The 14,448-nt window shown below is 36.6% G+C and overlaps 1 long non-coding RNA gene across 1 annotated transcript; it reads right to left on the bottom strand.

The window, feature by feature from the left end:
* Positions 1-12,300: 12,300 nt before the first annotated feature.
* Positions 12,301-13,421, bottom strand: LOC137487801 (uncharacterized). Its single transcript, XR_011006544.2, has 4 exons — positions 13,371-13,421; positions 12,906-13,281; positions 12,715-12,810; positions 12,301-12,540 (listed from the first exon to the last, which is right to left on the bottom strand). It is a non-coding gene; the product is annotated as an uncharacterized lncRNA (long non-coding RNA).
* Positions 13,422-14,448: the final 1,027 nt, after the last annotated feature.

Raw genomic sequence — 14,448 nt, 5'->3', positions numbered from 1 at the left:
GCCAGCCTTCATCTAACCTTTAATAATGTTGAGATGGCTTGCTTTGTTGAAGTGGTAGGTTTTTATATTTTTTACCATGTGATGGTTGTAACACCAGTGAACTAACATGTAAAATAAAAGATTCAAAAGAGAAGGCTAATAAAAGAGTCTATTAAGGAATTAACATTTAACAAAGGCTTACAGACTCTCTTGGGGCAGTAAAGACTTCTGATAGTCCATTACACTTAATTAGAAGTGAAGTTCATTCATTCATTTTCTTGTCAGCTTAGTCCCTTTATTAATCCGGGGTCGCCACAGCGGAATGAACCACCAACTTATCCAGCAAGTGTTTACGCAGCGGATGCCCTTCCAGCCGCAACCCATCTCTGGGAAACATCCACACACACATTCACACACACACTCATACACTACGGACAATTTAGCCTACCCAATTCACCTGTACCGCATGTCTTTGGACTGAGGGGGAAACCGGAGCACCCGGAGGACTACAATGAAGGTGATACAGCACACGAGCTGCTTATTTACTCCTACGGAGAAATGCTGTAAAACTCCATCTTTACCTCTCTCACTCTCTTTTTGGACATTTGACCTCATGCTGTGCATGTGTTGGAGTTTTGTTTGATACATTTAGAAAGAGTGTTTTCTTTGAGCAGGCCAAATTAGAGGTACAGGATAAGGCTACACTGCTGTATTAAAGAACAAAATTGTATTGCAAATAATATATAAATATAAATATATTTATAGATTTTAATGAAAAAAAATCTAATTATGAATGGAAAGCATCGCCAATGCACCGCGATGCATTGGCGATGATATCGAATTAAACCAAATCAATGGCAAGATAAACGTAACCGAACCAAATCGTGAGACCAGTGTAAATTCACACCCCTGTTCATTACAATTATAGACCTTTTTCTTGGCAACTGCATGGAGGGCGCGATAGTGACCAGCATCTTCCGGTAGAATGTTTAGAACGTCTGTTTACAGCGTTTACAACCCATAATTTGTGATACAAAAATGGGTTTCAATAGCGTTTATATAGTGGATTACGGAATTTTTTTGATGACACACAACTTTGAAAGGTGTGTGTTAAAGCTGTTATAATCCGTCAGATCTGTGGTTCAAGCGCTAGAGAAAAACAGTATCGTAAACCATGTTTCTTTTCGCTCTGCTTAATCACGTGCCACAAAAAAAGATATTTAAAATAAAGCGTTTGCGCCCTGCGTTTTGTGCTCTGCACATGGACCGTCAAAATAGAGCCCCTAGTTTATTTCCTGGGTATGGAGAGCATTTTTCAGACTCCTAGGTGTGACCGTCTGTTTCTCATCAGGATACCACCCTTAGTCCAATGGACTAACCGAGAGTAAGATCCAGGAGGTGGGATGACTCCTACAAACCATGTCACCAGAACTCTTGAGCCACAGTCACCAAAACTCTTGAAACAAGTCTCTAGGCTGGGCCAAGTATCGCAAAATTTCCTCCCACTAGACTCACACCCTTCCAATACATAACAGCCCCCCCTGTTTTCCTGGTCGGGAGAGCCCTCTGACATTCCAGCTGTCAACCACTGGTTCCGAGAGAGCAAAGAGGTCTGGGACTCAGCCCACCATCATCTCCAGAGGGATGTAGGGAGACATAAAGGTACTGCTTATTGTCGCCACTCTGCCACACTTAACTATCAAGTCGACCAAAGAGTTTGGCTATCCACTTGGGGTATACATCTCTGTCAGCCATGCAAGAAACTAAGTCCCAGATTTGTTGGTCCCTTTCTTTATCACCATAAGGATCAACACAGTCACTTACCGGTTACCACTTCTTCCTGAATACAAGATAGACCACATTTTTCGCCTTTCACTTCTTAAACCTTTTTACCTTCCTATTTCCACAGAACCTGGCCCTGTAGAAGCACCTCCTCCTCCTCTCCTTGTTGAAGCGAAGAATGGTCCATCTACTCTATCAGAAAAAAAAATAGTCAATTCTAAACGGTGTGGGGGTAGATTGGAACATTTAGTGGATTGGGAAGGACATGGCCCTGAAGAAAGGTCTTGGGTACCTAAAGATGGCATTCTATATCTGGTCTTGCTCAATGAATTCCACAGTACTCCTCCCGAATGTCCTGCTGTCACAGCTAGGCCAGGTTCTTCCCATACTCAATCACCATAATCACCCCGATCACACATCATTCCTGCTCATCACTCCAGCACCCCAAATACCCTCGCCAACCCTCATTCAGTGCCCGGCCTTGTTGCTACAAAGAAGGACTGCACTCTCCTCATGGTCAGTGTCATTACATTTTCTCCAATTTTACTTACCTCTCTCATTCCCTGTGATCTCCAGTGTCAGTGTCTCTCCTCCCTGGTGTTGTTTCTCTTGGTCTCTCCTCTGGTTGTTGTCGATCCCCGAATCCGTTTATCTATGTGCCTGGCTTCTCTGCAATAACTCCTCCGGTTCATCTGGTCATCCATTTCCATCCTGCAAAGCTTTTACATTCAGTTAAATTTAAAGCCTGCCATCCTATTTAATAAACTGTTGTAATGCTTACATCTCTGGTTCATTTAATAAAAAGTGTGCCCCTGACTATTGTTTTGTCTTTATATTGTTCACTTGTCCATGACTTTAAATTTAAACACTGATCGGCTTTATTGTGCACTGTTACACTAATAATAGATAGACAGAAGAGTCTCTCTCTCTCGTGCACTGTGCAGTTACTGTTCAAGACCCCAGAATCAGTGTTAATTAGCACACATTAGCAGTAATTCACACAGCTGTCGGTGAGGCTGCTGGGACACACAGATTGAACTGTGATACTCTTCCTCAACCCAGACAAGGGCAGTCATGCTAAATTTGGCTACACTACTGCTATTACATAGAATGCACGATCAGAAAATGCAGAAAATTCAGAATAGAGTATTGTAGGACCGAGTGTCAGCTCATTTTAGGAGAGATTAGTGCATTCGGATGAGTGAGTGAGATTTCTCATGTGCTGGCCCATGTGTTCAGGATCACAAGAGGTTATGTAATATTTGAATATATTACATACTGTATCTCCTTTAATTAATTATTATTATAGGGGTAACTCACCCCAACAAAGGAAAATGCACTTACTATTTACTTACAATCAGGTTGTTTAAAAACTGAAAGGCTTTTTTTCTTCTGTTGAGTACAAAAGAAGACATTTTGAAAAAAAAAAAAAAAACACGTTAATATGATTTATAATTGACTCCCATAGCAAGATTTAAAAAAAAAAACAATCAAACAAACAAAAAACTATTACACAAATCAACAGCAGTTTCCAACATTTGTGAATTTAATTTTAGATTTAAAAAAATAATAAATAAATAAATAGTTTTAGAACAACTGGTGAGTAAATTTTTATTCAAATGTAATTCAATATTTAATATTTATATAACACTTTTAAGCATATCATTATTTTTTGTATTAATAATAATAATAATAATAATATTATTATAATCACCATCACTGTTGCCCTTGCAGGCTGCTGGAGAATGCTCATATTTAAGTAAACTACATATCCCATCATCCATTTCAATCACACACACCAGTCCCAGTTCATTCTCTGATTACATTCACAGAGCTGAAGCCATTCAGGACTAATCATATGGACTATTTAGAGACTATTCTAACACACTCCCTTTGCTGAGTCTTGTTTCCTGTAAGTAAGCATAATTTCAGCATTATCTTAAATCATCTACCATGTTTTGACCTTAATTGTTTCATTGATTCTGTTTGTTTTGCCACTTGTCTCGACCATTTGCCTCTTTATATCAACCACTTTTCTGGATATCCTACACTGTCTGTCCCTGTTTGATCCTTGGCTGTCTGAAATTTTTAGAAAAAGCTGCATTTGGATCCTAACCTCTGTTGCTATCCCACTATTTACAAATAGTAATAATAATAATAGATTAATAATAATATTATGATCACCAGCAGTGTTTCCCTTGCATGCTGCTGGAGAACACTCACATTCAACTGAACTACATATCCCATCATGCATTTCAATCACACACCAGTCCCAGTTCACTCTCTGATTTCACACAGCTGAAGACCTTCAGGACTAATCGCATGGACTATAGAGACTATTTTAACACACTTACTTTGCTGAATCTTTTGTCCTGTAAGCAAGCATAAATTGGATTGTCTACCATGTTTTGACCCTTATTTGTCTCATTGATTCTGTTTCTTTTGTCACCTATCTCGACCATTCATCTGCTTCTGTCTGTCCCTGTTTGATCCTTGCCTGTCTGAGATTTTTAAATAAAACTGCATTTGGATCCTCATCTCTGTTGCTACCAAACTCATTACAAATATTAATCATAATGACGATGATCATGATTATTATTATTTTTATATACATATTATGATTATGATGATGATTATTATTATTACTATTACTATTATTGTTATACTATTATTGATAGCATTAGTATTGTAATATTAATATGATATATTATTACATATTTCTTTATATGTTGAAATTCTTTTCAAATAAATAAATGTAAATTTGTGTTTTTGAGGTTGTGCACGTTAAAAAGTGAATTAAATAATAATGATAATGTAGATGTATTTTTATACACTACATGTATTATCATTACCTATTCTATTTTCTTTATATTAATACTACTTTAGTATACGTTTAATGCATGTACATATTAAATATTTAAGTTATGCAGAATGACTGTCATTTTTTGGTGTCAGAGCATATGCAGAAAATCATTTTACTAATTAATTTCAGCAAGGCATTGTTTTGGCTCTCAGCCCATCTCTCCACAAGTCATTTAGCTGTTGATGAAAGAGCTTTGTAGATATGCTTTGAGATGCTGCTCCAGGAAGCACTATCTTTTCTTGACAAGCTCAGTGTAATGAAGTGCTCTTGTGTTGTTTTGCCAAGTCTTCACATCCGATTCTCTTCAGTGCATTGGGACGCATCTGTTGATGAGACCACTTGTACAACAATTCCGAAAACAAAGATGAAGAGAATATTTGAAAGGAACACAACCCTGCCTTTTAGTCTCAAACCTTACTGAAACCCACCAAAACATTTGCTGTGAGGATATATGATCAATAGCCGCGTTTCCACTATTGCACCTAAAGCGAGTAAGTCAGGGGAGAGCCAAGGCCAGTCGCGTTTTCACTGTCACTTCCGGGGCCTGATCGGGCTAAAGCAGGGCTCTCTGGGCCAGCAGGCCTTGGGGGTGGAGTGAACCTTGGAACAAAGCGGGCCAGCTGGGGCTTCGGGGTGGAGTAAAAGGAGAGACGGACTTTGCCTAAGTCTGTTAAAGATGGCATGTCGTTATTACACTCGTTTTCCGATCACACACGAGTGCATGCGGCCAACAAATGAATAAATAAGGGAAAGAAAGCAGCTGGTCAGTTTAAGATAGGCTATTCCATAATACACATGATATACTAGGGACCTTTTTGCTTATGATCGCCCTTAAGTTTCCCTTTTAAATGTAAGGCTTTTGCATAAAATAATAAAGTTTTAAGTTGACATTTCCTTGCTGCGTCTTCCTTGATGATTCAATAGCGCATAGTAATCTTTACACCACACTAAAGACACTAAGCTTTTTACTCATCGTAGCACACATGCTGCTGATGATGTGACAATAAAGGTAATTTGATTTGATTTGACAGCAGCCAGTAAAGGTTGTCGAGAGTTTTCGTCAAGTTTAAAAGGTGTGTTTGTGTGTGATCCATCCGCGTTGAGATGCCTGTTTATGTGTGGGAGAGACCAAAGAGTACCCGCTTGACATCTCTGTTAATGCCGCAAGCGGCTTATTTCTTTTTAAATTAAACAAAAGCTTTAACAATGAGGGTATATACAATACATAAATCAAACCGTTTTAAAGCTATATATAACTTTCATTTTACAAAGACCTATCTGAAAAAAAGATTTTAAATATTTTCTAAAAACAATAAACACCGGAGGAGGTTTAAAATATTATTTAAAAAGTATTTGGATAAGATGATATTAATAAAATCGTGCAAACAGAGCATTTTTGTCTTGCGCAGCGCTGCTTTACAAACGCATTGGGGAAAACTGCAAACACAAAATGTGTTCTATGTCCTCCAACAAGTGTTTAGGTTTTATTTTGACGTGGATGTGGTAAAATTTAAAAATGAAACTTTAAACGTAGAGCTTTATTAGCTGCTGAGTGCAACGAAATATAGGCTATGCCTAGATTTTGTTAGGCTACTTGTTCTTATGTGCTGAAACAATAAACACTTTCCTTTACTTAAGATCACTGAATAATATGCAACATCCTGTAATTATTCTCTTCATTACGCCTAGAAAATAAATATGCTTTAGGTCTCTCCAGGGCATTTGGGCTGAATGTTTAACGACGACATTCATCAAAACGAGGATGTTATAAAATACATTTCCTACCCAGTTATCACCAGATAATTTCTGTGGTTTTATATTATGGATTGATGCGCTCACTGCACTGGGTCCCTCAGTTAGTGGCAGGACCTAACAGACGATGCCAACAGTCGGTCGGTGAGTAAACAAATATAATGAATAAAAATGGTATGCTTTATCTGCCTGATTCTCGCTGAAGTGGCCGGGTTGTGTGACGTTTGATTCAGGAGATGTTCTGGGGGCAGGGTTTGCGTGATGCGCTGCGAGCTACTAGCCCGACAGTGGAAACGCGACATGATTTCGGCCTCACTGATCAACCTCCCAGGCGATTGGCCTGGCCTGGCCCAATAAAAGTCCTGGCTCGCTCTGGCCCGACAGTGTGCCTATGTGTGTGTTTGTGTGTCTGAGAGAGAGAGAGAGTGAGAGAGAGTGAGAGAGACTTTTGCACCTTAAGGTGAGTTTTTGCGCCTAACTCACCTAAATATGTCTGACAAAATCATAAGTAGCTCAGCTTACAGAACATAGTAAACATAGTACACTACGTGCATTCAAGCACACTCACTATAATTAGCTGTTTTACTCCATAGAACTCCATATAAAGGCCAACTTTTTCAATAAGGCCTAAATGCTCAATGGTGTCAAAAGATGTTCAAGAGTAAAAATGACAAATTTGACCTCTTCCCAATAGGAAAAACCACCAACAAGAATGCATGATTATATGGTGTCATGGCTTTCCAATCAAAAAATGTCATTATGATAGAAGTCAATAGGGCAAAAACAGCCATGAAAAACAAAAGGGTAGTCCATTTAAACAATATAGAAGGACTAATTTAGCCATTTGATTTGCTTTGCCTCACAGGGCTCTTGCAAGAGAGGGTTCAGGCAAGTGAGAACACTCTCAGTAACGGAAATGAGTGTAGTTAACTCAAATTTTCCTGAAAGTTAATTCTACTCATTTGAAAAGAGTTTTGAACAGTGTTGAAGGTAATTAGTTTATGTAAAGCAGATAAAAGCAGGTGTAGCGTACAGTCCACAGATAAAATTAGTCGACAGGACGGTTTAGTCGACAGGACAGTTTTACGACTCCTGGCTCCAAGATGTCTGGATTTTCGTGACAGCTTAAGTAATCTAGGGAGACTGGAGAGATAAGTCTGGAACTTCAAAGACATTCCTGCCCAAATACACACACACACACACACACACACACACACATGAAGCTGTCCCGACAGAAAGAAAATGAACTCATCAAATCCTGAACCAGCACAAAACTAAGGTGTTATGTTTTGTAAACTTTGTTTTCATTTCTGACTTTTCTTACCTGTGTAACCTCTCTTATAACCTGTATGCCTGTTCCTTTAGGCCTTTTTAAAGTATAAATAATATGAGGATGTGAAAAATCATGTTGATGTACTTTTAAACCCCCCATGTTTGGTACCGATGGGTTTCTGCTGACATTTTACAACACATGATGCATAGAGCAAGACCATAACTCGCATTGCTTTATTCTTTAATCCCCTGTATTAAATGCCTGTCCGCATGCTTTGGGCGGACACTCAAATTTGCATACGAGCAGCCTCGAGACAAAGGAAGGTTCGCGCGCAAACTTTTGTCCTGAAATCATTGGTCAGAATGCTGAACGGGTTGTCTTGTGACCCACAGTTATAACCAGACTTCTCCCCAAACATCCCGCAGAGAACGTCCGAACAAAGAACCCATCAAAACGTGGCCCCTCTGAGGGCCACGCATGGACTTTTTCCCGCCACGCTTTCTTTATTTTCCGGCAAAGTAAACTCAGTTTAAAGTCTGCGATTGTGTTCGTCCGAACCGCATTACAAACTCTACGCATCAAGAAGGACATGAATAGGAGTTTTCATCACGACGGAAGAGAGACTCGCATACAAAAAGAGACCTCCAGACATGAAAGACCAGGGGCCTTATGTACGAAGACTTGCGTGGAAATCTTACTAAAACATTGCGTACGCACAAAGCTGTAAATGTGCGTACGCAGAAAAAAATTCAGATGTATGAAACACTGCGTACGCCGAGTCTCACGCATATTCTTTTGTACATCCGAATGAACGTGAAACTGAGCGCAACATGCACGAGCACAAAACCCCTCCCTGCCTCCTCCCCCGTATGAATATGCTAATGACTATGCTAATGTAAAAACCCAACGAAAAAGCAACGGCAAAAGCAAGCAAAAAGAGAAACTTTGAACAGAATGTGAAATGGAGGTGCTGCTTTCGGAGGTAGACCGGAGAAAAGCGGTGTTATTTGCAAGTTTGTTCGGCGGAATTAACAACAAAAGAAAAAAAATAGAGTGGGAGAGTTTAGCTGATACGGTTAACACAGTTGGGTCTGAACATCGCACTGAGTGCATTTAAAAAAGAAATAGTGTGGTTTATATCTGTAAAATGTTGCAATATCCTTCGCAGTCTCAGTGGCGCACCTCATAAGAAGCATATGATCATGTACTGACACGTTCGAGCATAACTCGGCTCGAATCCAGTGTCTGATGAATTCATTCTTCTTTTTTTCCCCCGCTACATATCAGATTTTGCCCACTATTTATCACGAGAAAGACAAGTAGGAATCATCAATAAGTTTGTGCATCATATTTTATTTGCACATTTATTGAATGGAAATGTTTCTGATTCACGCATGCAAATTTATCTTCACATAGTGTCTTTATAGCAATGTGCGTGCAGTAGATAGCTCAGATTACATTGGGAAAACAGGCGACCGCTGCAAATTGTGCTTTAATGTTTAGCTGGTCAACTGTATGGTATGGAAATCTTACATACCTACTATATGAACCCGTCTCATACAGACGCCATTGCAAGGATCAGACACTTTGTAGAGAAGAATTTAACACAACTGCCTCTAGGAGTCGCCAATGGAAATAAAACAGACACGCACAAAAAATGTGCGTACGCCTGCCAGAAACCTGCCGTGAACCTGCGCAAATTCCCACGTTCAGTTCATTGTTAGTAAATCCAAACGTGAGCGATTCTGAGCGTGAAACCTGGCGTACGCAAAGTTTTTGTGCGTACGCAGCGTTGATACATGAGGCCCCAGGTATTTTTAGTTATGCGATTAAGCTGTGCCCCTTTTATCAAAAAAGGTGTTTTTGTTTTTATAATCTTGGTGGTCCTTAATGGTGCGTGTGAAACTGAAAGTTTTGTCACTCTTTTATCTGAAATCTATATTTCCGCGCTTTGCTATCTCTCTCTGTTCGTACATGTTTTATAGACCCGATATCTCCACGTGGTTTACCTTTGTTCTGTGTTTAATGTACGTTTGTGTGTTTGTTCGTTATTCGTCTGACTAGTCAATAAATTCCATTATAATCAAATGAATTGTATTGTTTGCCTCACGAGAAAATGTCACTGAAATACAGATTCCCCTGCCTAGCTATTATAAGTTGTTTAAAATATTTGAATGATTAATCTACTTCACAAGAAGTAGCAATTAAATTCCCTTTTTCTAAATGAATAGACCATTGCCGTGGCGGCTCTGCTTGTGTTTGTTTGGTCAAATTAACAATGAATCGATCCGGAATATTAATGATTAATAATAATTCGTTATTGTTAATAATTAATATTCATAATCTGGGAATCCGCTCGGTCGCACGAGCATGATCATATACAATCATATGTTTGTTTGACCAAACTGACTGAAGCTTAAGCTGGAATATTAATAATTAAGAATAAACCGTTATTGTTGATTATTAATATTCATAAAATGAGATAATTTCTGTTACACAGGTAATGAGTTAATTAAATACTACATAACTTCAACTTAAATGGATTAAGTTCACAGTAATCATATAGATTAGCTTTTTAACTCAAATGGTTTATAGCAATCGGTTTCCTCAAACAGTTTGATTTGCCTTAACTTTTTAGGTTTTACAGTGTACAAAAGTTGTCACTCGGCCGGTACCTTTTTAGAGGATATACATTTAAACCTAAAAAGTACAATTGGGTACTTCATGGTACCTTAAAGGTACAAAAGAATACCCTTGAGGAATAAAAATGTTTCTTTAAAGCAGCAATGTGCACCTCAAGTACACTGTAATCCCGAATAAGTTGACAAAACTCAAAAAATTTGAGGTAATCAGTTACGTCAAATTTTTTAAGTTATGAAATTATCTATTTTAAGTAAACAGAAACATTAAGTTTTGAGTTTGTTGTACTCATGCAAGACACTTCACCTAACTTAAAATACCCAAGTTACTCAGCTTATACGTTTTAATTGCAATTAACTTAATTGTTTTAATTTTTCCAAACTTTAAATACTTAGTCACCCAGCTCATACATTTTAATACCAATTAACTTAATTGCTTTAATTTCTTTCAACTTTAAATACTTAAATCACCCAGCTCATACATTTTAATAGCAATTAACTTATTTTTAATTATTTATCTCACCTTTACATACTTTGTCACCCAGCTCATACATTTTGATAGCATTTTTTAAAATTAACTTCTCCATCGTCAGTTTCACAAATAAAATTAGCCATTATTTTAATCTTTAAACCCCATAAATGTCAAAATAAATCTGTAATTTAAAACACACAGACAATACCATTTTAGACATTTATTGTTAAAGAAAAAATGTCCAACAGTACTTTCAAATTTGTCTCCTATGCAATTACAAATGTCTTAAAACGATAAAAACTATTAGACATAAAGAGATTGAAAATGAACACTACTCTGAAATAATAAAAATTACCCACAATGTAAATATGATATCAGACATAAGAGCCTCAAGAAAAAACAACTATAAGTTTGATAAAATTTAATAATACATTAATAAGTGTAAAACTTACTCTTAAGGCATTCGTAAAAAAAAAATAATAAGTGCACATTCTGTGAAGTGACTCGTTTAGTGTAAACTACACAGAAAGTGTATATATATATATATATATTTATATATAGTTGAAGTCAGAATTATTCGCCCCCATTTATTTTTCCCCCAATTTCTGTTTAACGGAGAGCAGATTATATATATATATATATATATATATATATATATATATATATATATATATATATATATATATATATATATATATTGTAGCGAGGCAGAGGGAAAACAGCGACACAGTTGGATAAGTTTACAGACAAGTCCCCGGAGGGTGCTTTATTTACAACATGAATGGGGTGTAAACGGTGCTCTTCTTCAAGGTGAGGTGCTCTGGTGCTCCAGGAAGTAAGTGAAGGACAGTGAGTAGTCGGATGTGGGATCGTCATGAGCTGGAGTCTGCTGTGGAGAGACAGAGAGACAAGCGTTAGCGCATGGAGTCATTGGGTGAATGAAGCTCATCTTCTCTTGCGTGGGCTTGGTTTATATGCCTCTCCACTTGATGACGTCCAGCTGTGAACGATCCTGTGTTGATGATGGTCCAGCTGGGTTGAATTAGCGACCAGGGCGACGTGGCATGTGTGCGCTCGTTACAATATATATATATATATATATATATATATATATATATATATATATATATATATATATATATATATATATATATATATATATATTCAGTCTTAGTTGAACTATGATTCTGTCATTTACTTATTCCAAACCTGTTTGAGTTTCTTTCTTCTGTTGAAAAAAAAAAAAAGCTGAGACCTGTAACCACCGATTTCCACAGTATTTGTTTTCCAATTAGAAAGTCAGTGGTTACATGTTGTCAGCTTTACTTAACTTTTGTGTTCAACAGAAGCAAGAAATTCAAGCAGGTTTGGGACAAGTGAAGAGTTAGTAAATGACAGAATTTTACATTTGGACAAACTATCCCTATATATAATAAAATGCATACTTACCAATTAAAGGTAAATAAATGTTTTGAAGTTACTACCCCAGAGACAGTCTTTATTAAGTTAAAAAAAAAAAAAAAAGCTCTACATCAACTCATTCTTTAAGGTTTCCATGCTACGAGACTTTTTATTTTCCATCATCCATGCCAAGCAAAACTTTTTGCACAAGTTCAAAGTCCTTTACTATATATTATGTGAAGAGCATACATTAATCCATACAAGACAAGAAAGGTCTGGAAGTGTGCTGTGGGTGGTGTCCAATTCATTCTTCAGGACAACAGAGACCCTCAGTGAATGCAGGGCCAATAAAGCATCTTCAGTCAGCAGGATTATCAATCTAAAAACATAATTCAAGGATATTAATGTAAGGACAGTATCAAAATGACTGAGCCAATATTATATGATTCATCAACTATTCTTGATTAAAAATATGTTATTAAGTAAAAGTTTTCAAAACTTTCATCTTTTCATTAAACATGCCTAATTGTGAAAAGAATGAATGAAGTCTTACCAGGGTGTTCCTAAAGAATCTTAAGTCACGCTCACGCAGCAAGACCAAAAGACCTCTGATAACAGTAGTCCGTCATGAACTGACATCATTCAGTTCCTGGAAATCAAGAATCAATTTTTTAAAAATTAAAAAAATAATAATAATTCAAATTATGTTTTAATGTATACTTTAACACGTGACCCCAAACATACCTGCTCATCATAAACCTTTAAAAGATTAGCCAGGGTATCTGCTGTCTTGCCAGTTTTGGATGCTGTTTGCCTTGAAATTGTCATCAAATGAAATAGGTGGTGGTCCAGTTTTGCAAAGAATTTGTGGGGAAAATTCTCATTTGTAACATGTTTGTACTCTGCAAACAGCAAAAAGAAACAAGAGAGAATTTCATAAAACAAACCCACGCCACAAAATATACAATTCTAGAAAAAAATGTATTAATATTATTATTATGTTTCATTTACTTATCTATTTTTTACTTCAGATGAAAATCAGGTGTTGATCAGATGTTGAAAGCAGGATCTTCATGTTGTAAACTGAACTCAAGGTCTAGCTGAAGTTTCACTTTCCTTGCTGCAAAAGTATCATTGATAAATACACTGTAATATTTATTTTATCTGGATATGCCAGGCATAGTAGTACAAAATAAATATTTTACCCACCTTTCACATGCCTCCATTTAAGAACCTATCTGTAGTCAGCAACACCTGACCTTCAATTCTGTATGTACACAAAGTCACAGTGTCATTTAGCTGAGAGTGGAAGTAGTACAATTGCCTGATGTCTAACGTTAACCTCCAAAACGGTTAGCAATAGAGCTGATTATCATGTTAGTTGCTTTAATTCGATGAACACAGATTTAATTTAAACAGTATTGAAATTTCTAAAACTGAATAGGACGACAAAGAAATTTAAGGCCTGATTTTAAAAGCTAGAAATAACAAAACTTACCTTATTGTCTAATGATGTAAAAATATATAGACTAAAATATTTATATTTTTAAGATATAAATATATTTTAAGCTACAAAATTTGCACATCAGAAAACTATGTCTTGTTTACCACGTCTTGAATATTTTGTTTTGTTATTATTTTATTTAATAACATAATTTTGTATTAATGTGTTATAGATATGCATACTTTGTTTTTAGGCTGTTTATATTCTCTCCAGAGTAGACATTTTAAAAAATAGATTGAAAAAAAAAAAAAACTTTTATCATACCTTTAAAATACATTTGACCTAAATGACATTTAAACATACTTAACTGATCGCATTAATCAGGTAATCATTGATATGCAGAGATGTCGTCTTAAGCGCGAGGAAATATTAAGTGTTGATCAGTGCTGGTGATTGAGGTAAAGTTAGTTTTATATTTACACATTCAGACTTTCTCCTTAATAATATAATTTCAGAAAGGTAATTTTTGCATATTCTTAATTGTGAAATCATATTAGCAGCCAATGACTTTCAAAGTACAACATTGTTCAGTCAAAAAAAAATAGTGCATTTAGTGTAATGTTGTTTTCATGTCATACTTGCATGTGATTTCAGAACGAATAGACATAGTACCATGGTAAACAATTTATGGAGCGAGTCACAAGTTGTTACTAAATGAATGTATGAATATAAAACCAACTTTACCTCAATGTGGTAGTGTAAAATGAAGCTCTGCGCTGTACCTGCTCAGGTGAGGAGCGCAGCTTAAATGTTCTCCGTCAGGCTATCCTCATACATGGATCA

Source organism: Danio rerio, chromosome 2, assembly GCF_049306965.1.
Source record: "Danio rerio strain Tuebingen ecotype United States chromosome 2, GRCz12tu, whole genome shotgun sequence".
Lineage (NCBI taxonomy): Eukaryota > Metazoa > Chordata > Actinopteri > Cypriniformes > Danionidae > Danio > Danio rerio.
The sequence above is the reverse complement of the archived record's forward strand: the minus strand, read 5'-3'. Positions and strand labels throughout refer to the sequence as shown.